The sequence below is a fragment of the Gopherus flavomarginatus genome, chromosome 8 (genome assembly GCF_025201925.1).
Source record: "Gopherus flavomarginatus isolate rGopFla2 chromosome 8, rGopFla2.mat.asm, whole genome shotgun sequence".
NCBI lineage: Eukaryota > Metazoa > Chordata > Testudines > Testudinidae > Gopherus > Gopherus flavomarginatus.
In genome coordinates this window covers 96,102,024-96,128,158 of record NC_066624.1, presented here as the reverse complement: position 1 = coordinate 96,128,158, position 26,135 = coordinate 96,102,024, and positions in this window count along the sequence as shown.

Genomic DNA, 26,135 nt, shown 5'->3' with positions numbered 1-26,135 from the left:
CGAAACAAAGATGTCATTAAGCATCTCTGCCATTTCCAAGTCTCCCGTTACTGTTTCCCCCTCCTCACTGAGCAGTGGGCCTACCCTGTCCTTGGTCTTCCTCTTGCTTCTAATGTATTGATAAAAAGTCTTCTTGTTTCCCTTTATTCCCATAGCTAGTTTGAGTTCATTTTGTACCTTTGCCTTTCTAATCTTGCCTCTGCATTCCTGTGTTATTTGCCTATATTCATCCTTTGTAATCTGACCTAGTTTCCATTTTTTATATGGCGCCTTTTTATTTTGTAGGTCACGCAAGATCTCATGGTTAAGCCAAGGTGGTCTTCTGCCACATTTTCTATCTTTCCTAACCATCGGAATAGCTTGCTTTTGGGCCCTTAATAGTGTCCCTTTGAAAAACTGCCAACTCTCCTCAGTTGTTTTTCCCCTCAGTCTTGATTCCCATGGGACCTTACCTATCAGCTCTCTGAGCTTACCAAAATCCACCTTCCTGAAATCCATTGTCTCTATTCTGCTGTACTCCCTTCTACCCTTCCTTAGAATTGCAAACTCTATGATTTCATGATCACTTTCACCCAAGCTTCCTTCTACTTTCAAATTCTCAACAAGTTCCTCCCTATTTGTTAAAATCAAGTCTAGAAGAGCTTCCCCCCTAGTAGCTTTTTCAACTTTCTGAAATAAGAAGTTGTCTGCAATGCAGTCCAGGAACTTATTGGATAGTCTGTGCCTCGCGGTGTTATTTTCCCAACATATATCTGGATAGTTGAAGTCCCCCATCACCACCAAATCTTGGGCTTTGGATGCTTTTGTTAGTTGTTTGAAAAAAGCCTCATCCACCTCTTCCACCTGATTAGGTGGCCTGTAGTAGACTCCCAGCACGACATCACCCGTGTTTTTTACTCCTTTTAGCCTAACCCAGAGACTCTCAACACTTCCGTCTCCTATGTCCATCTCCACCTCAGTCCAAGTGTGTACATTTTTAATATATAAGGCAACATCTCCTCCCTTTTTCCCCTGTCTATCCTTCCTGAGCAAACTATACCCATCCACACCAACATTCCAGTCGTGTGTATTATCCCACCAAGTTTCAGTAATGTCAACAATGTCATAGTTGTATTTATTTATTAGCACTTCCAGTTCTTCCTGCTTATTACCCATACTTCTTGCATTTGTATATAGGCATCTAAGATACTGGTTTGATCTTGCCTCCCAGCTTTGCTCTGACCCTCCTTTCTCTCTGTCATTATAGCCCATGCTCCCTCCTGCTTCCAACCCATCTCCCAGGTCTTGTTCCCCACTTACCTGTGGGGTTTGCTCACCTGTCCCCGTCGAACCTAGTTTAAAGCCCTCCTTACTAGGTTAGCCAGTCTGTGCGCAAATAAGGCCTTTCCCCTCTTCGAAAGGTGAACGCCATCTGTTCCTAGCAGTCCTTCCTCGAATAGCATCCCATGGTCGAGGAAGCCAAAGCCCTCCTGGCGACACCATCTTCGCAGCCAGGCATTCACCTCCACGATGCATCTGTCTCTGCCCGGGCCCCTACCTTCAACAGGAAGAATCAAAGAGAATACCACCTGCGCTCCAAACTCCTTCACCCGTACTCCCAGAGCCCTGTAGTCACTCTTGATCTGCTCAGTGTCACACCTCGCAGTATCATTTGTGCCCACATGGATGAGTAGCATGGGGTAGTAGTCAGAAGGCGGATAATCCTCGACAATGCCTCTGTAACATCTCGGATACGGGCCCCTGGCAGGCAGCATACCTCCCGGGATGAACGGTCAAGGTGACAGATGGGTGTCTCCGTCCCCCTCAGCAGAGAGTCTCCAACCACCACTACCCTACGTTTCTTATCAGTGGTGGCAGCAGACCTCCCAGCCTTAGGGGTACAAGGCTTCACCTCCTTAACTGTTGGAGGTGATTCCTTCTCTCCCCACAGATGCTGTATCCTCTTGATAGGTGAAATCCTGTCATCCTAAGGCGTGTAAAGGTCAGACTGAAGTCAGTGGGAATAGTGTCTGAATAAGGGGGGCAGAAGATAGCCCTTTATTAAGCATAAGGTTGATATTTGTCATTATTCATTACCCACTTTTGTTGCTGATTGCTGTTAACACAACTACTTGCATAAGTCATGTGAAGTGTTAAAAAGCTTTAAAAATATGAATGGTAATTTCACATTCCACATCATCTGTCGATACATTAACTTGTGAAATATTATATCACTTTTGGATGGGGTGCCATTAATTTAAGGAATTTTTATCTCGTCTTCATTTATTGAGCAACAAACAACAGGATGTGCTTGGGGAGGGAAGGTGCTAGGAAGGGTAATTTGCTGCCTCCTGAGCTGACAGGAAAGTACTTCACTCCTTGAAAAGGAACACATCAGCAGTTTCAGCAATGTTTAAGCCCTTAACAGACCCAAATAAGTCCCAAGCTGCATCTGTAGCATGTGCCTCTTTGCAAAGAGCTTCTAAATAACTGCCAGTTGCAACAGTTTTCATGAGTGCACATTAAGAAGTACCCTCAATAGTGCAATGTTTGTGCAATTCTATAGTGGTCCCGCAGCGATATGCCACCAGCAACTACTACTGTATTGTGTTTGTGTTCTGCTGCATATTACTGGCCCACACAGAAAAGTAAATTTGAGAAATCACTTTTTAGCATTACTTTGAATTAAATCACAAAAGAAGTACTTCACCCCACCAGTTCCCCAACTGGTAAAGTAACACTTCAGCAATGCTTTGCCAGCTTTATCTTGTTTCAGAGCTCATATTCAAAAGCAGAACCATATAAATCCTAGGATACTTCTGGTTAAAAATAAAAGTCTGTTGTGTTACAAAAGAATTCCTAGCAATCCCTACAGCATGGACTTCCATTATAGCAGGGAGTCTTATAGAATCCGTTACGTGGTGGTATAAGTTCCTACACCATCTCTTCCTTTCCTTCCAACTCCCATCTTCAGTTCTCTCCCCCCAGTTCCATTTTCAGTACCAGTCTCTGCCACTAAGACAAAATACTGTTGTTGTTCTAGATGGCAGAGTTTGTAAAAAAGAATGAAGTATTTCTGTCCAAAGGGCAGCTGTCCCTTATAAAATATAAAATTTTGCCAGGTGATCCTAGCAGCATTATTAATCAGTTCCTAGATATTTTTTTCTTTCTCATATGAAGAATCTTTGGAAGAGAACAATACAGGAAGAGAAAGAAAAAATTAGGCATGGGAACATCACATTGTGGGCTTAATCCTGGTCTTCTTGCTTATGCAAGTAGCCCCATTGTCCTCAGTGTGAATACCAATTGAAATGTATTAAATATTTTCAGATGTTTTTCTACACTCAAATATATTGATTTCTATTACAACACAGAATAGAAAGTGTACAGTGCTCACTTTATATTTTTTATTACAAATATTTGCACTGTAAAAATGATAAATAAAGTGTTTTTCAGTTCACCTCATATAAGTACTGTAGAGCAATCTCTTTATCATGAAAGTGTAATTTACAAATGTAGATTTTTTTTGTTACATAACTGCACTCAAAAACAATGTAAAACTTTAGAGCCTACAAGTCCACTCAGTCCTGCTTCTTGTTCAGCCAATCTCTAAGACAAACAAGTATGGGAGATAGTGCTGCCTGCTTCTTGTTTACAATGTCATCTGAAAGTGAGAACAGGCATTTACATGGAACTTTTGTAGCCAGCATTGCAAGGTATTTACATGCCTGATATGCTAAACATTTATATGCCCTTCATGCTTCAGTCACAATTCCAGAGTACATGCTTCCATGCTGATAACACTCATTAAAAAAACAATGCATTGATTAAATTTATTATTGAGCTCTTTGGAGGGAGAATTGTATATCTCCTGTTCTGTTTTACCAACATTCTGCCATATATTTCATGTTATAGCAGTCTCGGATGATGAGCTAGCACATGTTCATTTTAAGAACACTTTCACAACAGATCTGACAAAACGCAAACAAGGTACCAATGTGAGATTTCTAAAAAGAGCTACGGCACTAGAACCAAGGTTTAAGAATCTGAAGTGCCGTCCAAAATCTAAGCTGGATGAGGTGCGGCACATGCTTTCAGAAGTCTTAGAAGAGCAACACTCAGTTGTGGAAACTAGCAAACCCGAACCACCAAAGAAGAAAATCAACCTTCTGCTGGTGGAATCTGACTCAGATAGTGAAAATGAACGTGTGTCGGTCCACTCTGCTTTGGATCGTTCTCAAGAAGAACCCATCATCAGCACGCATACGTGTACTCTGGAATGGTGGTTGAAGCATGAAAGGATATATGAATCTTTAGCTCAACAAGCACTTAAATATCTTGCAATGCCAGCTAAGACAGTGTCATGTGAATGCCTGTTCTCACTTTCAGGTGATGTCGTAAACAAGAAGCAGGCAGCATTATCTCCTGCAAATTGTTACTAAACTTGTTTGTCTGAGTGATTGGCTGAAGTAGGACGGAGTGGACTTGCAGGCTCTTAAGTTTTACATTCTTTTATATTTGAATGCAGTTATTTTTTTCTTCATAATTCCATATTGGTAAGTTTAACTTTCATGATAAAGCAGCAAAGAGTCCTGTGGCACCTTATAGACTAACAGACATATTGGAGCTTAAGCTTTCGTGGGTGAATACCCACTTCATCGGATGCATGCAGTGGAAATTTCCAGAGGCAGGTATAAATATGCAAGAATCAGGCTACAGATAACAAGGTTAGTTAAATCTCTAGCATGATTCTTGCTTGCATATTTATACCTGCCTCTACAAATTTCCACTACATGTATCCGACAAAGTGGGTATTCACCCAAGAAAACTCATGCTCCAATACGTCTGTTAGCCTATAAGGTGCCACAGGACTCTTAGCTGCTTTTACAGATCCAGACTAACACGTCTACCCCTCTTATACTTGATTTCATGATAAAGAGATTGCACTGCAGTACTTGTATTAGGTGAATTGAAAAATACTATTTCTTTCGTTTTTTACAGTGCAAATAGTTGTAATAAAAAATAAATATAAAGTGAGCACTGTACACTTTGTATTCTGTATTGTAATTGGAATCAATATATTTGAAAATGTAGAAAACATCCACAAATATTTAAATAAATGGTATTCTATTATAGTTTAACAGCGCAATGAATCTATATTAATTTTTTAATCACATGATTAATCACGATTAATTTTTTTAATCGCTTGACAACCCTAGTATATTTCTTATACATATTTTATATGCATACTATAAACATAAGAAACTGTTTGCCATTGGGATACTTCAAGCTATCTGTTTAAAAGTTGGCAAGCTGAATTCTCTGCCTTTGTGGAATTTCATCAATGGAAATATGGAATTACTTTGAGATAATAACTCTCTGTTGTAAACCAGAGGACTTCATTTGGTGTTTATACATTTGAAATGACAGGTTCCTGAAAATACAAATCCAGTTTCTGTCTAATTTACATTGTGTCATTTCTTAGAATTCAGTAGTGCTACATAGTGTGTTACGTTGAGGACTTGTTTGGCCCACAGATTCTTCATAGGCAATTCCTTCCCCTGGTTTCCTAACTAAGGGCCTCATCCTGTTCCTGCTGAAGACAGCAAAGGCCCTACATGAGTAGAAGTTTTGAATTCTGGTTCTCTCTAAATTGTCTGAATCTTTCCAGTGTAAAGATTAATAATTCATATGCAGGGACCTAAACATAAATTAAAGTACCTAAATGTAGTTACTCATATTTGAAAATTTCCCCCTTAACCTTTCCAGGCCAAATCCTGCTCACCTTACTAATGTGAGTCGTCCTACTGGAGTCAATGACACTATGGTACTAGTGTGAATAACAAACAGATTTTTGACATCTGTGTCTTAAGCCTTGGCTGGCTACACTTTAAAGATAATTTGGATGAAGTTAGGGTATGAATTTAAACTTTGAATAAGAGTGTCCAAACATGAAGTTATTCAAGAATAGTTATTCCACAACTATTCCAAAATTACAGCATATGTAGACAAGACCTTAGTTTTTTCCATCTGTAAAATGGAAAACAAAGGAAATCCATTACTACACCAGGCCAGTCTCCCATTCAGTCTTGTGCAGCACAGGAAGGTGCTTCAAGGGAGAGTGCAAAATGGGTATAACAGTACTTATTTTAAAACGGTGGTTCAGCTCAGAATTACTGCAAATAATATCTGTAGAGTGATAACCAGAGGAAAGAAACTATAGAAAGAGAAATAGTTATACTTTGGAATAACTCTTCTTTTCCCCTCCATTAGAAATCCATAGGGGTGAGGGGAAAATATAAAAACAAATAAATAAATAATTCTTTTCTCCAGCATTACGCATCTAATGAGTTGTGTGTTCAGCTCCATCTTATCTGTGACTTTTACCAATATCACCAGTAAATCTTTATTCTTTATGTGTGATTTCTTGGACTATACTGAATTCCAAAGTGCAGCTGACAGTTAATAACACAGAGACTCCACCATGAGATGAATACAAATCAGTAATTCAATCAAGGGGTCCTGTTGTCATCATTAACACAAGAACTATTAATAATAAAATGAGTACTGGATTGAGTAGTTAATTTCTTTCCTATGTCTAGCACCTGTCATGATGAGGAACATAAGTGATTCCTTCATAGCAGCCCCTAGAACTCAGCCACCATATAGCCATCAGCTAGAAGAATAAAAGGGGTAACTTTTAACTGCAGGGCAAAAGTAGGAATATTTCTTTTATTCATTTCCGTCAACAAATTTTCAAAGAGACTCTTCCCTTGCCATAGAAAAGCCCACAAGAGGTGCTAAGGGTCAAAAAATCTCCATGAAAATCCTGTCATGGAGTTTTTTCTGGTCATTCCACTCAGGACAGTTCCAATCCCCAAATTTCCTCCTAGCTCCTCTTCATTCCCTGTTTTCCCCTGGCTGATGCTGCCCAAGGAACCCCAGAAAAGAGGATTCTCACTGTGGAAGGCAGGGACTCACCATGAGAGTAGCCCTGCCTCCACCCTGTGGAGTGCTGCCTATTGTCTGCATCTAGCTCATTCAGTTCCCAAGCCCCATTCCTAATCAGTGTAATATGATCCCGGAGGATTGGAAAAAAGGCAAATATAGTGACCATATTTTCAAAAGGGAAGAAGGAGAATCCGGGGACCTACAGACCAGTCAGCATCACCTCAGTCCCCAGAAAAATCATGGAGCAGGCCCTCAAGGAATCCATTTTGAAGGACTTGAAGGAGAGGAAGGTGATCAGGAACAACCAATATGGATTTACCAAGGGCAAGTCATGCCTGACCAACCTGATTGCCTTCTATGATGAGATAACTGGCTCTGTGGATATGGGGAAAGCAGTGGACGTGAGTTACCTGGACTTTAGCAAACCTTTTGATACAGTCTCTTGCCATTAAGTTAAAGACGTATGGGATGGATGAATGAACTATAGGGTGGATAGAAAGCTGGCTAGATTGTCATGCTCAACTGATTGTGATCAACAGCTCGGTGTCTAGTTGGCAGCCAGTATCACGCGGAGTGCACCGGGGTCGGTCCTGAGGCTGGGTTTGTTCAACGTCTTCATTAATGAGCTGGATGATGGGATGGATTGCACCCTCAGCAAGTTTGCAGATGACACTAAGCAGGGGGAAGAGGTAGATATGCTGGAGCATACGGATAGGGTCCAGAGTCACCAAGACAAATTGGAGGATTTTGCCAAAATAAATCTGATGAGGTTCAACAAGGACAAGTGCAGAGTCCTGCACTTAGGGCGGAAGAATCTCATGCACTGTTACAGGCTGGGGACTGACTGGCTAAGCAGCAGTTCTGTAGAGAAGGATCTGGGGATTACAGTGGACAGGAAAGTGGATATGAGTCAACAGTGTGCCCTTGTTCCAAGAAGGCTAATGGCATATTGGACTGCATTAGTAGGAACATTGCCAGAAGATTGAGGGAAGTGATTATTCCCCTCTATTCAGCACTGGTGAGGCCAAATCTGGAGTATTGCATTCAATTTTGGGGCCCCCACTACAGAAATGAAGTGGACAAATTGGAGAGAGTCCAGTGGCAGGCAATGATTAGGGAGCTGGGGCAAATGACTTATGAGGAGAGGCTGAGGGAACTGGGTTTATTTAGTCTGCAGAAGAGAAGAATGAGGGCAAATTTGATAGCAGCCTTCAACTATCTGAAGCAGGGTTCCAAAGAGGATAGAGCTCCACTGTTCTCAGTGGTGGCAGATGACAGAACAACGAGCAATAGTCTCAAGTTGCAGTGCAGGAGGTCTAGGTTGGATATTAGGAAAAACTTTTTTACTAAGAGGGCTGTGAAGCACTGGAATGGGCTATCTAGGGAGGTGGTGGAATCTCCATCCTTAGAGATTTTTAAGGCCCGACCTGACAAAGCCCTTATTGGGATGATTTAGTTGGAGTTGGTCCTGCTTTGAGCAGGAGGTTGGACTCGATGACCTCCTGAGGTCTCTTCCAACTCTAATTTTCTATGATTCTATGAAATAACAGAAAATTGAAGTCAATAGGGTACAAATCAGTTTTGCTGAACAGTCAATGTACGAGTTGCTGCAAATATGGGGCAGAAAAAGGAGAAACTACAAAAGGATCAAAAGAAATTGACATATTGGACTATGCCCAGTGGCTTGTGTTTCAAAGAGACTACATACAATGTATTATTCTCAATGAAAGAGAAGAATAACAAGTTGAAATAAAATACATGGGAGAGCTGTATAGAATAGAGCAATGCAGAACAGAATTGGGGAGAGAAAGCAGGTAACAAATTAAGTACTCGTGAAATGGAATGCTGTTTGGGGGGAAAAGCCAATGCTGTTTCAGGCTATAGCTCTCATAAGGGAAGCAGAGCAAGAATTTTATTTCCCTCAGCCTTAGTGCAACTGAAAGTTGGACTATTGTGCTTGTATGGCAAGACCACATTGTATAAATGATATTGATAAATGAGAGGTGTCCAAACAAGAGTTACCTGACATTCAGTGGCACCTGGACACTTTGCTAGTGGGGTCCTTGTAAGCACTGTAGTTTACGAATGATCTATGTTGGAGAAAACAGACTTGGAAGAAGAATGTGCTGGTGACTCAGGACTCTCAGAAGCCATAGAATTTCAGCATAAAGAATTTCTGCATTCCTCTATTGTTGAAGTAGTTAACTATTGAGTTTGGGAGGCTATGGGACATCTGTCCTGTTTGTCTATGAAGAACAAATGCATCAAAGGAGCATTAGAAACACAGAGAGAAACAAAATATCAATGATAATAACTACTGGTTTTGGAACTGCAGAAGAGAACAGAGGCAATAAAAGATCATCTCCATCCGATGAAGATTTAAATGCCAATTTTTGTTAATCAGGAAGTTAAAAATACATATGTCATCCTGGATGGTGAACCAAAACCTGCTCACCTCATTTATTTGGCAGTCTCAAGATTCGGAAGAATATAAACGGGACTTAGAACTATGCTTCCACACACTCCAGCCATCCACTAACCATAGCTCAGCCTGTCCAATGTACTTCAAAAAGTGAACTTTTTAGTCACCCTTTATATTAGAGTTCCATTTAAAAATGGCACATAAAAGGTTCCTAAAATGTTAATAGTTGTTTTAATAAGTACTTCATCAGTTTTTAGCTGCTCAACAGATTGATTATAACCTTGGCTTATAAACATATTTTTTAACCATTTGTAACACATCCTACTCAGATCTATAACAAAGTTTTTAATCATTTTAACCCTTTATAAACCATTTATAAATGGAGTCTTAACATAAAGTGTGACCCATTTTTTTTCATAAAATTGGGAGTTGATCACAACAGGTTCTTGGCACTTTTTATGTTACCTTTCCTCATTTCTCTAACCCTGGCTCTTATTTCTCAGCGCTTTTGCCCATGTCCCTTAGCTGTTTAACTTCATTCAAGAAATATATTTCAAGTGTGAACAGGGGAAAATAGAAATCTATGAAAAATCATTGAATGAATGGAAGGGGAAGATTTCCAAACCTCTCTACAATATTAGAAACAGTATTTTAGGCAAGCTGTAATAATTCTCTGATTAGAAAAAGTGGTAGGTTTTTGTTTTTTGTTTTTAAGCAAATATACTTGTAAGAACAGTTAGCTTTTCCATTTTCTCCAAGCGCAGAAATGTATTTCTAACTTGAATTAATAATTATGCCAGTAAGCCCAATAGTGTTGTGTGGTATGCTAGATTGCAATGAAATGCATTACTAATTGTATAGTTTTGCATAATACCTTGAACTTTTACAGTAGTCTTTGGTATTTTGGGGGATAGAGGGGCTGGTGGTACCTAAATACTTTTATATTTTTAGCCCCCTTAGTTTTAACCTTTGAGACACTATATTCATAAAAAATACCTATTATATACAAACTATAATCATATCTCATATTGCTTTCCATTTTGAGAGTCAGGTGTTTTAGCAATATGAAAAAATAAATTAAAGTATTTATGTAACGCTAGTGCTTTCTTCTTTGACACATTTCACTCTGTCCATAACCATTTGGTACACTGGTCTAATGTTTTCACAGTCTATGGCTTAGGCTGCATTGTATCTGTATGGTTTGTTTGTGGTTTGGTTTGGTTTGATTTAGGGAACATTTCTTTCGGTAGGCTGGCCAGTCATGGGCCTCGTACCCTATTGTACTAGGTGCTGCACAAACACAAAACAAAACACTTCTCCCTGCTCCGAAGAATTTATCGTCTAAGGGTAGATCTACACCACAAATTAGGGTGTAATAGCATGAATAGACATATCTACACTTGCTTGAATTTAGATAGTGCAAGTAACAGGGGTTCTGGTGAGCTTGTACAGGGGCAGCTGGCCCATGCTGCAGTGTATACCGCCATGTCTTTTGCCATATTGTTAGCCAGGTTGGCTGGATTAAAGCTAGTACAGTTATGTCTACCTACACTACAATTACACCTTAATTTGTGACATAGATGTACCCTAATTCCTTACATTGACTTCAATTGGCATTGGTTCAAGCCCTTGTTGCTTCTAGTCATCCTTTTCTCTTCTATATGTTGTCTTTTAGGGGAAGGTACCGGATGCCTGATCTCAAACTGGCATAAATCAGGAGTAACCCCAATCAAATCAATGTAAGTGAGAGCAGATTCAGAACCACTGTCTTCATTTTTATCCTTGGTTTTCTATCTAAATAATAGCAACTCATTTTACTCTTAGAAGCTCTGTTTTCTTTTATGAATAAAAATAAATAGAATAAAGACATCTACATTATCTCTGATAGGGAAAAACGTTTCTTGACTAATCCTTATTTTTATTCAGAAGACATTTGCCTCATAAAATTAGTTGACATTTAAAACTCAATCAAGAGTTCCACCTACAACTCTTGTTAGCAGAAGCAAGCACAACCAGTATACAGTAGTTAAATCATAAAACAATTAGGAATAATAGCTCCTTTAGGTGGTAATATTGCTAAATAATGTGTGACTTGCTTTAATTGTGTCAGATGTTTCTGACTGACTTCAGATCACATTTTAAGACAAAGGAAACATTTGCAGCCCTAATCTTGCATGAAAAAAATAGAAATTATTTAAAGGTACAAAGAACAAACCACTCAAAGCCTGTGGATGTGCTATTAACCTTGTTATTCATTTGCCTGAAGGTGATTATTAAGCTTATCTGGAGAGAAGTGTGTCTGATAGGAAAGCACTGGAACCATATAAGACACTAGAATGAAGAATGAACTTCAAAATGAGAACACTGCCTCGTGATCCCACACTGAGTATGTGTGGAGCCAGAAACTGTTCAAGTGATGCTATGGTAATACAAATAATAAATAGCAATCAGTGAGCACCAGAAAAGAAACAGCACCAGAAAAAGGAAAATGTACTTGAATTAGGATTCTGATATGATGGAAAGTTTCCCTGATCAAACACTGTAGTATCTGGCCCTTTTTATTGCTTTCCTTGAAATCCTTTCCAATATGCAACAGACACTGAGCATCCTGCATTCCTCAGTGACTGTCAAAATATTAACTAAAAAGAAAAGATGTGTACAATAGTATCATGTTGTTTATTTGATGGGGATTGGATTGGGAAGAGAGAACTGAAATAAGGTAACAAAATTATAATCTGAGTGATTTCTATATTTTAACATTCACGTTTTGAAATATTACTATGAGAGCTAAGGAACATTTTTGTCTCAGGCTGCTTGGAAATTTTCCATCTACACTTTTTTTTTTTTTTTGAATGGAGGTTGGGTTTTCAATAAAATAATTTTTTTATGACAAGTGTCTGCATTTTGCAGAAAAGTGTCTACATTTTATCAGAAAACGAAGAATATTTTGGTTTGGTGGTAATTTTTTCAGTTTTTGATGAAAAGTCAAAATTTTCTTGGGGGAGGGAGAAGCCATTTTCTGATTAGCTCTGTTTTTTTCACTTACTGGCTTTTCGCTCCCTTTTTTAACTCTGTAAGTGCCATCTCATTTTTTTTAGAGCTGATGAGTCAGAGTTTGAAAACAAAACAAACAAAAAAACAACCTAGCAAGCGAGCTTAGGAGAACAAGCTTATTCACTTACAGCTTTAGATCTATTACTAACACTTAAAAACATGATTACATAAAGGGAATCATTGTGAGTTAGTTGACTCAGTCCCTCATTGTATTTGGTAGACTGGTAGCATGTAAACATTTAAATGTGTTGAATGACATCCTAATGAGAGATGTGAAGGACTCCTACAGTTCTTATTTGCATCTTTCTAAGGAACAGAGGGGAAATGTCTACTTTTGAAAATGTTTTGCAACAAATTGCATGACAATTTGAAAAGAATTGACTGTCACTACCACAATTCACAGGGATGTCTCTCTCTGAAGACCTCTTTTGTTTAGTTTTTTGATTTGTCACATCACATTTTGTAACATGCCATAATTGTTGAAGGAGGCATTGCATTATACTATGATGAGGTGCCATGCTCCTAAAGTTGGACTTTTGTGTTTCTAATGTATCCAACAGATGATGAGGAGCCCCATCTTAGGCTTTGATTGAAAGAATAGACCAGTGTTGCCTGTAACCAAATTCCTATGGACAGTATGAAACATTTCAAAGTATGATTTTAACATCTTCTTACATATTTTTTCTAAAAGAAAATGCAGAACTTTAAAGGTGCATTATACTCCCAGGTTTTATCACAGAGTGTATCATCTGTAAGAAAATCTCTTCAAAAATGAAATCCCCTGAGGAATAAGAGAGAAAAAAACAAAACAAAAAAAACCACATTTTTTTTGCATAAATAGACTCATTATGAAATATCAGCTAATATTCTAGATGATTTAATATCCGGCACAATATTGATTCAGGCCTGCATATGGGTTAAAAACAACTTCATGGTCATTGATGAACAATCTCCATTTGTCAGCTGACAGTAGGCAGGCTTCCATTCTCATCTTGGTAGACCTCTCTATATCCTTTGACACTGTTGTCTGTGAGATACCACTGTTCTGTCTCAGAGAGGTGGCAGAGGTCATAGGGAATCCACTAAAATGGAGGAATGCCCCCAAAAGTAATGATGTTAAATTGCACCTCTGTCACTCTTTTGTGAAGTCACACAAGGATCAATATTCTCTCTGGTCCTACTCACCAGTTAAATGCCACCAGTTGGTGAGATGATCAGAAGACTTTAATTGTGGTGAATCAGAGACATGGGTGGATACTAGTAATCTAGACAGAACTTTCTTTGAACTCAGTAAGGTTCCCAGGAGCTACTCTGGATTACTAGAAAAAATAGTTTGCAAAAGAATAGAGAGATCATACAATAAACCCCTTTCTCAGACTTTTCTGCTTCCCCATGCAGTGATTTGAATAGCTGATGCTACTTTGGCTGGGAATTTTTCAGGTCTGAATCTGAGGCACATATTAGGAAACATGCATCTACTCGAAATGCATGTGTGGATTCAGTATGGACCTTAAGAAGAAAACATAGATCTTAATCTCACATATAAGTCAATGCCCATATTAGAATGTGTGCATGGCCCCAGACAGACATTTGAAAGACATTGGACATGCATTGTTCAATTTATGTTAAAGTTTTCTGAGAAACTCTGCCTTGGCAAAGCACCCATTATGCCAATGTTCATTCAGTTAAAGTTTTTGTTGAAGTGAGGTTTTAATGGAGTGTTAGATTATCTTAATTATTGTTACAATAAGAACAGATATACTGGGTCAGACCAATCATCCATTTAAACAACTCTTTTGTCTTCTGACAGTGGCCAATGTCAGATGTTTCAGAGGGAATGAACAGAACAGGCAATCATTGAGTGGTCCAGCCCTTCTTGTCCACTCCCATCTTCAGGCAGTTAGAGGCTAGGGATATCTAGAGCATCTCCATAATTAAATGATGCACCAAATATTGTGCACAAATCTTATATAATTACTATGACTGTAGGATATGATAAGTAGGATGGCATGGTATCAGGAACAAGATTGTGATGGGATTAAATGATCTCTAAGTATCTGAAAGGTATACAAAAAAGTACAGAAGATGACATTAGAGAAAACCACAAATCCAGTATATTATGGTGATTGTAACAAAAAAAATCTAGGGAACTGTTGGAATTGTTCATAGTGCATATTATTAAGAAACAAATCTCATAGAGTTTGAGCACTGCTGTTACTTTTTTCAGAAGAAAGATGACAAAGGGAGACATAAAGAACCATAGACTTATCAGCCTCCTGTCTAAAGCATGAAATGTCTTGCTTTCACCAAAGTAAATGGTGCTATGTAGTGATGGTGTTCAGTCAACCAAAAGAACAGGCAGACTTTCAATCAGGTTCTCCAATGTAGATCACTTTTATGTGATCATTGAAATACTGTTTTCAAAAGTTTGAAAGAAACATATCTTCTTAGTATGCCCTGGAAATAGCTTTTCTGCTTAAACTGTGCAGTGATTTATATGCATTAGTATGACTCCAGTTTTTCTGTGAAAGTAAATACTACTAGTCCCGAGAGGGAGCGATTCAAGTAACTTTTATACTGGGTTCCTTTTGATATGTATAGTGGATGCATTTAAAAATCTTGTTGTAGTCATTCAATCACAAACTGTTTGCTTATAAAAAATACAATTACTGAATTTCCTTTCTCCAACAGCATGTGTGACATGATCCCCATTTCTGCTATTTTTTCTGTGACCAATAAGTGCTGAGCATTTTTCCTTGGTTAGCTATGCAGATCCAGCCATTCTGCATATGCACCTTTCAATTGTAGTATGGCTGGGTTACTAGGGCAAACACTTACGTGCAGTAGGGAGCAGCTGTGTTTGCTCATTATTCCACATTCAAGATGAGCAGAGTAATCGCATTATACAATATGCTATATAATATAATATGCCTAATGCATAGCATATTTCAAATGATACATGTTTATTCAAAGTCTTTAGGAAACTTATTAAAATGGGCATATTCTTATGATAAAGAGATAGAGATAGAGATAGATGTGTGTGTGTGTGTGTGTGTGTGTGTGTGTGTGTGTGTATGTGTGTGTGTTTAAAACTGTGTACCCCTATATTACATTGTAAAGATCTGGTATTGTGGTGAAATTATAGGAGGTTTTTTTTTTTCAAATGCTGGATTTGAAGTAGGATCTAGAGTACTCTAAAAACGTAAAACCTGAATTTTATGGTTGGTGGCAGCTATATCAAACTATATCATTAACTTACCTCTGCTATATACACATACACACACACATACCCCTATGTGAAACCTATGCAAATATGTAACAAAACTGATAAATTCATTTATGCATCACTGAGACCTTAAAACTTTGAGTCAAAATGATCAAAAGAGTGGACCCCCTTCTTCAAACATTTTACAGTACTATTGTTTTTTTGTTTTTGTTTTTTTGTTTTTCTCCCTTTTCATATCCGAAAGAAAGTCCTACAACACCATCATTAGTAAGAGGATGAAGTGTGACTTATTGAGATCTTCCAGTTTTGCAAAACTATCTTTTAAGCAGTAAGTAGATACTTCTGTTTCTTAGAAGAACAACTGTAGTTTTAGAGCCAAATGTTCAAGGGAGATTCAGTCTAGGATCTAAAATAGTGGGTGCAATTTTGTGTACTCAAGTTTTTTAGTTTTGATTTTGGTTTGGGAGGCGGTGGCTATGCAGTTTTGTTATGGTCAAATATCAGCACATACAAACATTTTGATTTGTGCTAGCAAAGTTAAAGGCAGGATTCTGATACCTTTGCTCATGCTGAATAGCACTTTGGTTCTTGAAAAGTCCCAATCTAGACAATAGAGATATTTGTGGAGTAAGTGCACCAGAATGTTCACCTCAGAAAACGGGGTATGTAATTGGTGGGTCCATGAACACTGGTGATACATGTGCAAACTCTTCCCTTCTCTGGTTTTGAGTGGTTGAGAACAGCTCAAGCTCTCCCTGGTTTTCTCTGACCTTGTTTTGTCTGCAGTGCAGGGGTCAGCTGTGACTGCTTTCACTTGGAAGGTTTGGGGTGAGGAAGGAGGGATTGTTTCTGCTCACTGCTGGCTTGTAGTCATTTTTAGCTTTGCCCAATCAGTTGCTTAGGCATGGGCCCAATGTTGCATGGTGAGAAGGTATACCTCCATGTCTTGCCCATGTCTCCTCCTTCTCCAAATTTTCCTGAAAAGGTGTGGGACCCAGGCTTTCTGCTAAGGTCCCTGAGCAGTCCTGGAGATATAGAGGGGGCATTGCCCTCATACCCATCCTCAGACTTAGAACCCAGGGCCATTGATGCCAGGTAGTAGTCATTGGTTAATAGTTTACTAACATTGTAGCCCCTACATTTAACCATACTCTGGATGCATGTCTCAATGTTTCCATGTCCACATCAATTTCTTCTTAACTAATTTGCACAGTTGATCGATCTGATTTGCAGAAATAGACTTCAAAATTGGATGTTCCATAGCATTACTCAAAGTCTGAAGTTTGAAATTCATGCTGTGTTGGTTAGATATATTAGGCATTGCAAAAGGGAACAAAAACAATGTTGAATTGTTCACAAGCCAACAGCATGTGAATTTGGAAGTTGGAATTCAAAATATTTACTCTGAAATATTTGTCAGCTATTACAATTATAAAGAACAAAACCAAGAAATTTGTAATTGATTGGAATAACTGAGAATTTCACAAACTGCGAATAGAAAAAAAATTACTAATATATTCTTTCCTCATCTCTTATGTCATCATACAGAAGAAGAGGAAAAAGAAGATGGCATTCCTACAAGTCAACCCCCTTCAGAACAAGGACCCCAAAATGGATTAGAGTTTCTCAAAGATTATTTCAACAATATTATACCATAACTTCTGATGCAGTTGGAAAGATATTGCTCCTTTGAAATCTTCTGGAAAATGGCAGTTTCAAATAAATTTCTAATTACCTAAAATGTCAACAACAATATATAAGCTGCAGAGTAAACATTATGCAGGCACAAGTCCGGCAGCAAATTTGGAGCTATCCAGCTTATTGTATTGAATGCAGCATGCATGATTACCTGCCTTGTGGGCAGGTGGCATGTATGTGCATTTCGTGAAAGCAGCTCGTGGCCCTCAGAGACCAAGTACAGACTCTTGATGCCAGAGTGGCTGAATTGGAGGAGCTGAGGGAGACAAAGAGGTACATAGACTTTCTGGAACACAGTAGAGTTGTCCCAGCCCCAGCTTGACAGCCTCTGAGCTGTTGAGGAGGATGAAAGTCTTGGGAAGGAGAACATCAAACTAGAGCAAAGGAGAATGATTGCATAGTTAGGATCCTCCTTCCAGATGATGCATGGTATCCTCTTGCACTGAAGATACCCCTCTGTGGAAGGGAACACCAGTTACTAGGAAGAGACAGGTAATAGTAAAGAAGGATTTGATCATTAGAAATACAGATAGTTGGGTTTGTCATGACTGGGAGAACTGCATGGTGAATTGTGTGCGGATGCAAAGATTGTGGATCTCTAGAGATATCTCAACAGATTTATGTGCATAGATGACACAATGGTGTACGGAGGAGGGTTTTAGATTTATTAGGAACTGGGGAATCTTTTGGAAAAGAAAGATCCTTTACAGAAAAGATGGGCTCCACTTAAACAAAAATGGAAACAGGTTGCTGGCATGTAAACCTAAAAAGGTTGTAGAGGAGTTTTTAACTAAGGGCTAGGGGGAAAGGTAACGGGTGCAGAGGAGCACAAAGTTCAGATCCCTTCGGGAGGATCTATTAATGGGGATTCTCTGTATCCTAGTAAAGAAGAGAAGATAGAAGTGAATAAAGTACAGCTCGGAACTGAAAAGAGACAGTCAAGTGAGAAAGAGTCCCATTCAATTATAGGATGTGAGGGCAGACAACTAAGTATTGACAAACTGTATAAGTACTTGTATACAAATGCTAGAAGTCTAAGTAATAAGATTGGTGAACTTGAATGCCTGGTATTAAACTATGATATCAATCAAACAAGAATCATAGAAACTTGGTGTAATGATGATAATCAATGGGGATTGGTAATACCAGGGTACAAAATATATAGTAATGACAGAGTAGGTTGTGCTGGTGGGGGAGTGGCAGACAGTAGATGAAAGAAAGCATAGAGTCAAATATAATAAAAATCTCAAATGAATCAAACTGTGCCATAGAATCTCTATGGAAAAAATTCCATGCTTGAGTAAGAGTCCAACAGTAGGAATATACTACCAACCATCTGACCAGGATGGTGATGATGATTGTGAAATGCTCAGGAAGATTAGAAAGGCTATACAAATAGAAGACTTAATAATAATGGGTGATTTCCACTAGGGGTACATGTCACCTCAGGGTAGGATGAAGAGAGAAAATTTCTAGACACCAAAAAGAGGAGAGTCAGTTCTAGATTTAATCCTAAATGATGCACAGGATCTGGTCCAAGAGGTAATATAGCTGAAATGCTCAGTAATAGCAACCATAATGTAATTAAATTTAGCATCCTTCCTGGGGTTGGGGGAAACACCAAAGAAGACCACCAAAATAGCATTTAACTTTAAAAAGAGGAAAATTAGGAAGTGAGTTAAATGAAAATTAAAAGGAACAGTGACCGTAATAGAGGCTCAGATTAAATATATATCCCAAATTTAAAAAAAATAAAAATAAAAGAACCAAAAATGTCACCATGACTAAATAACAGAGTGAAAAAGGTGATCAGTGGCAAAAATGCATCTGCAAATTGTCACATAGACCAAATCTAAGCTGGAGACTTGTATGCCCAGTTTATGGACAAATTTCCATGGGAGCTTTGAAAGGATTAAGACCATAAGAACCCCCATACTGGGTCAGACCCAAGGTCCATCTATCCCAATATCCTGTCTTCCGACAGTAGCCAATGGCAGTTGCACCAAAAGGAATGAACAGAACAGGTAATCATCAAGTAATCCACCTCCTGTCACCCATTGCCTGCTTCTGGCAAACAGGACACCAGCTCTGCCCATCCTGTCCTCCATGAACTTATCTAGTTCTTTTTTGAACCTTGTAATTGTTTTGGCCTTCACAACATCCTCTGGCAAGGGAGTTCCACAGGTTGACTGTGTGTTGTGTGAAAAAATACTTCCTTGTGTTTGTTTTTAACCTAATGCTTATTAATTTAATTCGTTGACCCCTAGTTCTTGTGTTATGAGAAGCAGTAAATAACAGTTCCTTATTTAATTTCTCCACAGCAGTCATGATTTTTTAGCCCTCAATCATACCCCTCCCCGCAGGAATCTCTTTTCCAAGCTGAAAAGTCCCAGTCTCATTAATCGTTCCTCATATGGCAGCTCTTCCATACCCCTAAACATTTTTGTTGCCCTTTTCTGAACCTATTCCAATTCCACATCTGCATGCAGTATTCAAGGTGTGGGCGAACCATGAATTTATATACAGATATGATATTTTCTGACTTATTATCTATCCCAGGGATCGGCAACCTTTGGCATGCAGCCCATCAGGATAAGCCCCTGGTGGGCCAAGATGGTTTGTTTAGCTATAATTTTCACAGGTTTGGCTGATCACAGCTCTGATTGGCTGCGGTTCACCATTTTGGGCCAATGGGGGCAGCAGGAAGTGACGCGGGCTGAGGGATGTGCTGGCTGCCACTTCCCACAGCCCCCATTGGCCTGGAATGGTGAACTGCGGCCAGTGGGAGCCGGGATCTGCCAAACCTCTGGGACCTGCAAGTATACAAACTGTCCTGACCCACCAGGGGCTTACCCTGACGGGCCGCATGCCAAAGGTTGCCAATCCCTGATCTATCCCTTTCTTAATGTAGGTTCCCAACATTCTGTTCGTTTTTTTGACTACCGCTGCACATTGAGTGGCATTTTCAGAGAGCTATCCACAATTACTTCAAGATCTTTCTTGAGTGGTAACAGATAATTTAGACACCATTATTGTATATGTATAGTTGGGATTATGTTTTTCAAAGGGAATTACTTTGCATTTATCCACATTGAATTTAATCTACCATTTTGTTGCCCAGTCACCCAGTTTTGTGAGACCCTTTCGTAGCTTTTCACAGTCTGCTTGAGACTTAACTATCTTGAGTAGTTATGTCTCATCTACAAATTTTGCCACTTGTTTACTCCTTTATCCAGATCATTTATGAATACATTGCATAGGACTGTGCTCAGCACAGACCCTTGGGGGACACCACTATTTACGTCTCTCCATTCTGAAAACTGACCATTTATTCCTATCCTTTGTTTCCTTTTTTTTAACCAGTTACAAATCCATGAAAGGACCTTTCCTTTTATCCCATGACAACTTACTTTACATAAGAGCCGTTGGTGAGGGACCTTGTCAAAGGCTTTCTGAAAATCTAAGTACACTATATCCACTGGATCCCCCTTGTCCACATGCTTGTTGGCCCCCTCAAAGAATTCTAGTAGATTGATGAGGCATGGTTTCCCTTTACAAAAATCACGTTGACTCTTCCCCAACAAATTATGTTCATTGATGTGTCTGACAGTTTTATTCTTTACTATAGTTTCAACCAATTTGCCCGATACTGAAATCAGGATTTCCAGCCTGAAATTGCCAGGATCACCTCTGGAGCCCTTTTTTAAAAATTGGTGTCACACATTTGAGTTTCTTCAAGACTCTTGAGCGAATACCATCTGGTCCTGGTGATTTATTACTATTTACTTTATCAATTTGTTCCAAAACCTCCTCTAATGACACCTCAATCTGGGACTGTTCCTCAGATTTGTAACCTAAAAAGAATGGCTCAGGTTTGGGAATCTCCCTCATGTCCTCAGCCATGAAGACCAATGCAAAGAATTCATTTAGTTTCTCCGCAGTGGCCTTATTGTCCTTGAGTGCTCCTTTAACATCCGATTGTCCAGTGGCCCCACTAGCTGTTTAGAAGGCTTCCTGCTTCTGATGTACTTAAATACATTTTTGCCATTACCTTTCGAGTCTTTGGCTAGCTGTTCTTCAAATTCTTCGTTGGCCTTCCTAATTATATTTTTGCACTTTATTTGGAAGAGTTTATTCTCCTTTGTATTTTCCTTATCTCTCACTGCTTATTTTACTTTGCTGTTTAGCTACGGTGTCACTTTGTTGCTTCTCTTACAATATTTTTTTTAATTTAATTTGGGGTATACATTTAAGTTGAACCTCTATTATGGCATCTTTAAAAAGTTTCCATGCAAGTTGCAGGGATTTCACTTTTAGTGCTGTACCTTTTAATTTCTCTTTAACTAAGTTCCTCATTTTTGTGTAGTTCCCCTTTCTGAAATTAAATGCTACAGTGTTAGGCTGCTTGGTGTTTTCCCTGCCACAGGGATGTTAAATTTAATTATATTATGGTCACTAATCACCAAGTGGTCTAACTATTATTCACCTCTTGGACCTGATCCTGTGCTCCATTTAGGACTAAATCAAGGATTGCCTCTCCTTTTGTGGATTCCAGGACTAGCTGCTCCAAGAAGCAGTCATCTAAGGTGTCAAGGAACTTTATCTCTGCATCCTATCCTGAAGTGACATGTACCCAGTCAGTATGGGGATAGTTGAAATCCCCCATTATTATTGTGATTTTTATTTTTATAGCCTCTTTTATCTCCCTGAGCATTTCACAGTCACTATCACCATCCTGATCTGGTGGTCAGCAATATATCCTTACTGCTACATTCTTATTATTAGAGCATGGAATTACTATCCATAGAGATTCTATGGTATAGTTTGCTTCATTTAAGATTTTTACTGCTTTTGATTCTATGCTTTCTTTTACATATAGTGCCTCTCCCCCACCAGCATGACCTGTTCTGTCCTTCCAATATATTTTATACCCTGGTATTACTGTGTCCCATTGATTATCCTCATTCCACCAAGTTTTTGTGATGCCTATTATATAATTATCCTCATTTAATATGAGGCACTCTAGTTCACCCATCTTATTATTTAGACTTCTAGTATTTGTATATAAGCACTTTAAAAACTTGTCACTTTTTAGCTGTAATTGATGATGTAATTGAATGGGACTCTTTTTCATTTGACTGTTTCTCATCAGATCCAATCCATATTTTATCATCTTCCATCCTCTCCTCCTTACTAGGACATAAAGAATCTCCATTAATAGATCCTCCCCTAAGCAATGTCTCTGTCTGAACCACATGCTCCTCCACACCTGTTCATCAACTCTCTATTCATCATCTCTCTGCTGTTCTGAATCTTGCTTTGTATATTTCCTATTTGCGATATACTATATGCAGTGTGCAATGTGTTCACCTAACTCACATGGTATTTTTTCTGCTATCTTACTCCTTGAGCCCAATGCTTCACTCTGTTACACTAGTTCTATTTCAATGTAACTCTATTAGCTTTGATGGAGTTGCATAGGCATCATCCTCAATGACTCCCAAGCTGCCAAGTTTTCAAGATAGTTGCACAAATGCTTCTAGTGGGAATACAATGCATTTCTGTACATAGTTGCACAAATATTTGCATCACTTTCCCTCTCTGTAAATATTTTTAATAAAATTTTATTTGCACCGATATTTGTGAAAAACAAAGTCTAAGTGAATTTGGGATTTGAATTTGAACAGAAGTTCATCAATACATTTTTGTTGTAGTCACCAAGCCCGAATTACTATAGAAAAGAAGAAATTACAGGGGAAGAGCAGAGTGAGCACTTTCACTCTTGCAATCCTATAAGATTTTAAAACTATTTTTAGATTGAACTATTATTTTAGTGGGTTTAATGAAATGCATAATACACATGGTCAGGATTCTGGGTTTATGACATATCTGAAAGCCAGTAGCATCTAACATGAACTTGTGGCATTGGAACAGTACTGACTCAGATGAAGAAAAATACCACCTAATGATTCACTGATAGCACTTTCTCCAACGTTTGGGTTTCCACTTCAGTGGCTGATCTGAATCAAACCTGCCATATGCTGAGATGATAACACAGGATGGTATAGATAAATGTAAATCATGTCATACCCATGTGCTTAATGGTCCCTTAACCCATCACAATTTGGATACTAAAGACAAATCTAATTTAACAAATATAAACATGGTTCTTTCTGAAAACAAAGTGTGTGTTGAACCTGCCATGTGCATTTGCTCAGTTTTGCCAGGTGAGAACTATAAAACAATGTAGCAGCGGACTACAGATAAATTAGGTAAATGAAATATAATTTAAGAGAGAAGTTTACAGTGGGGGGCTATCCCAGTAAATGCTTTAATTTCAGTCACAAGCACTTCACTTTTTCCCCCCACATACCTTGATAATGAAGAATGATGACCTCATGTCTAGACCTACGATTTTAACTTTGCTGCAACTCTGGGGGTTTTAATTCATTTAAAAAAACAATCAATCAAGTGCCAAAAACTGTCTGACTAATTACCTCTGAGAATTTCTAAAACTCTCCAGACTTTTCTGATAGAAATGTAGGGGTTTTTTTTGTTTGTTTGTTTTTAAATAAATTGCTTTATTGAAGCACAAATAGGTTGTGGTCACCTCTATTCTATTCAGTAATCTGTCAAAGCTGTTAGAGTGTACTCACTCTACAGTCATTTTTATGAGGTTCCTTCTTACACAAGACTAATGATCATTCTCTCCAAGTATTACCACATCTCTCTGTTGAAAATAAAATTAGTACTTTAAATATCATGGAAATCTTAGCATATAAAACACATTCCTTGAAATGCACGCTAAAATATTAATTTGAACAATCAGAGTTGTTGGTAAAATTCAGAAAAATGTCTTGGTAAAAAAATCCCAAGGAAAGTGTAATTAACATATCTGAAAAACAATCTTGAGGAAAATAAACTTAAGTAGAGTGGGTTGAAAATGTTGCACAGAAATGTTTTTCTGTCCAAATTCTGTTTCATCCAAATTGAATTTTTTGGCAGACTTTGATTGTTTTTTTTTTAAATTACAATGTAGTATTTTGATGATGTCCGAATGTTCCATCTTGACATCATCAGAATAGGCATTTCAATTTTTTGTTTTTAAATAGCTTTTCATTTTTTATTTTGTTTGTTTTCATTATGTTTTTAATACTCAAAATAAAAACCAAAAGCTTCCATTTTATTGAAACTGAACATTTCACTTGACCCAAACTATTTTTTTCAATAATCACATTTAACAGTAAAATTCTAAATGTCTTGGTTTTGTTCCAATTTAAAACATTTTTTTTTTGAAAATTCAATTTTTTTTGTGGAATGAAAATGCTGGTTCCTTTGGAGCCATACTCCAAAGTGGGTAGGATTCTCCTTGCCCAACAGTCTGATACTCACACTGAACTCACTTGTAAAGTGCTTTGAGATCTACTGATAAAATGTGCGGTATAGGAAGTAGGTATTTTTATTATTGATCACAGTGGAGTTACTTCTGATTTACATCAGGGTGAAAGGAGATTCGGGTTCGATATGTTTATAGGGCTCACAGAAATGTATTAGATATAACAAAACACACAAGAACAGCAACACTGGAAATCTGAGGGCTGATGGAAGCCTGAAAAGCTAAAACAGTAGTGTCGTTTCACAATAATGTAACAGATCATTCTCACAAAGACATCTCTAAGACTCCATCCAATGTACATTGAAAGATGCTTTTGGCACTACCGTGTTCCTAGCAGACATATATTATCATTAGAGGTACAGCTGATACCACCACATAATAAGTTTGCCTGACACTTGCCTCTATAGGATCCTGTTTTCATTTATGTATAACTTTGACTAGCTTAAGCTGTTTAGGCTGAAATTTTATATGCCAGGTGTCTGCTGCATTTTTTTAAAATTTCAGCCAAAATATTTCAGCCATTTCTGAGAATGAGATGAAGAACAAATGTACTATTTTTCCACGTTAAAAAATTCTGGTGACTTAGCATCCCCACCTTTGGAGCGGGGACCTGAAATTTGACAGGGTCATGGCTTTTTTTTTTCCCCCTTTCTTTTTTTGGTCAGGGATGTGCCTTTTGCCATCCCTATGAAAATATGCCAAAATTTGGCCAGGTTATGGACTTTAGAAAAATTGCAGGTCACATGTACTCATTTGAGACTTCCTACATTTTAGAAGCTAAAATCGCCAAAGATTCTGTCCTCTCTGCAGGGGTGGCTCCAGGCCCCAGCATGCCAAGTGCATGCTTGGGGCGGCAAGCCACTGGGGGCACTCTGCTGGCGCCACGAGAGCGGCAGGCAGGCTGCCTTCGGTGGCTTGCCTGCAGAGGGTCGGCTGGTCCCGCGGCTTCGGAGGACCTCTTGCAGGCGTGCCTGCGGAGGGTCCGCTGGTCCGTGGCTTAGGAGGACCTCCCGAAGGCACACCTGTGGGAGGTCCGCCGAAGCTGGAGGACCAGCGGACCCTCCGCAGGCAAACCGCTGAAGGCAGCCTGCCTGCCGTGCTTGGGTGGCAAAATGCCGAGAACCGCCCCTGCCTCTCTGAGCTTGCTCAACACTCTCACAGCTCCTAATGCTAACCTGACTGATTGTGCATCATTGCATCACAGCTCCTCCATATAACAGAACTCCTCATGTACCTCTCCACAGGATGACTGAGCATCCTCCATCCTCTCACTGTAGGAGACAAGGATGTCGACAGTGAACCTGGAAGGGAAGACTGGGACTGGATAGGAAAGGAGAATGGGGCTGGGACAAGGAGCCAGAGTGGGAAAGAGACAGGACTGAAACAAGGAGGAGTTGTAGGGGATTGGG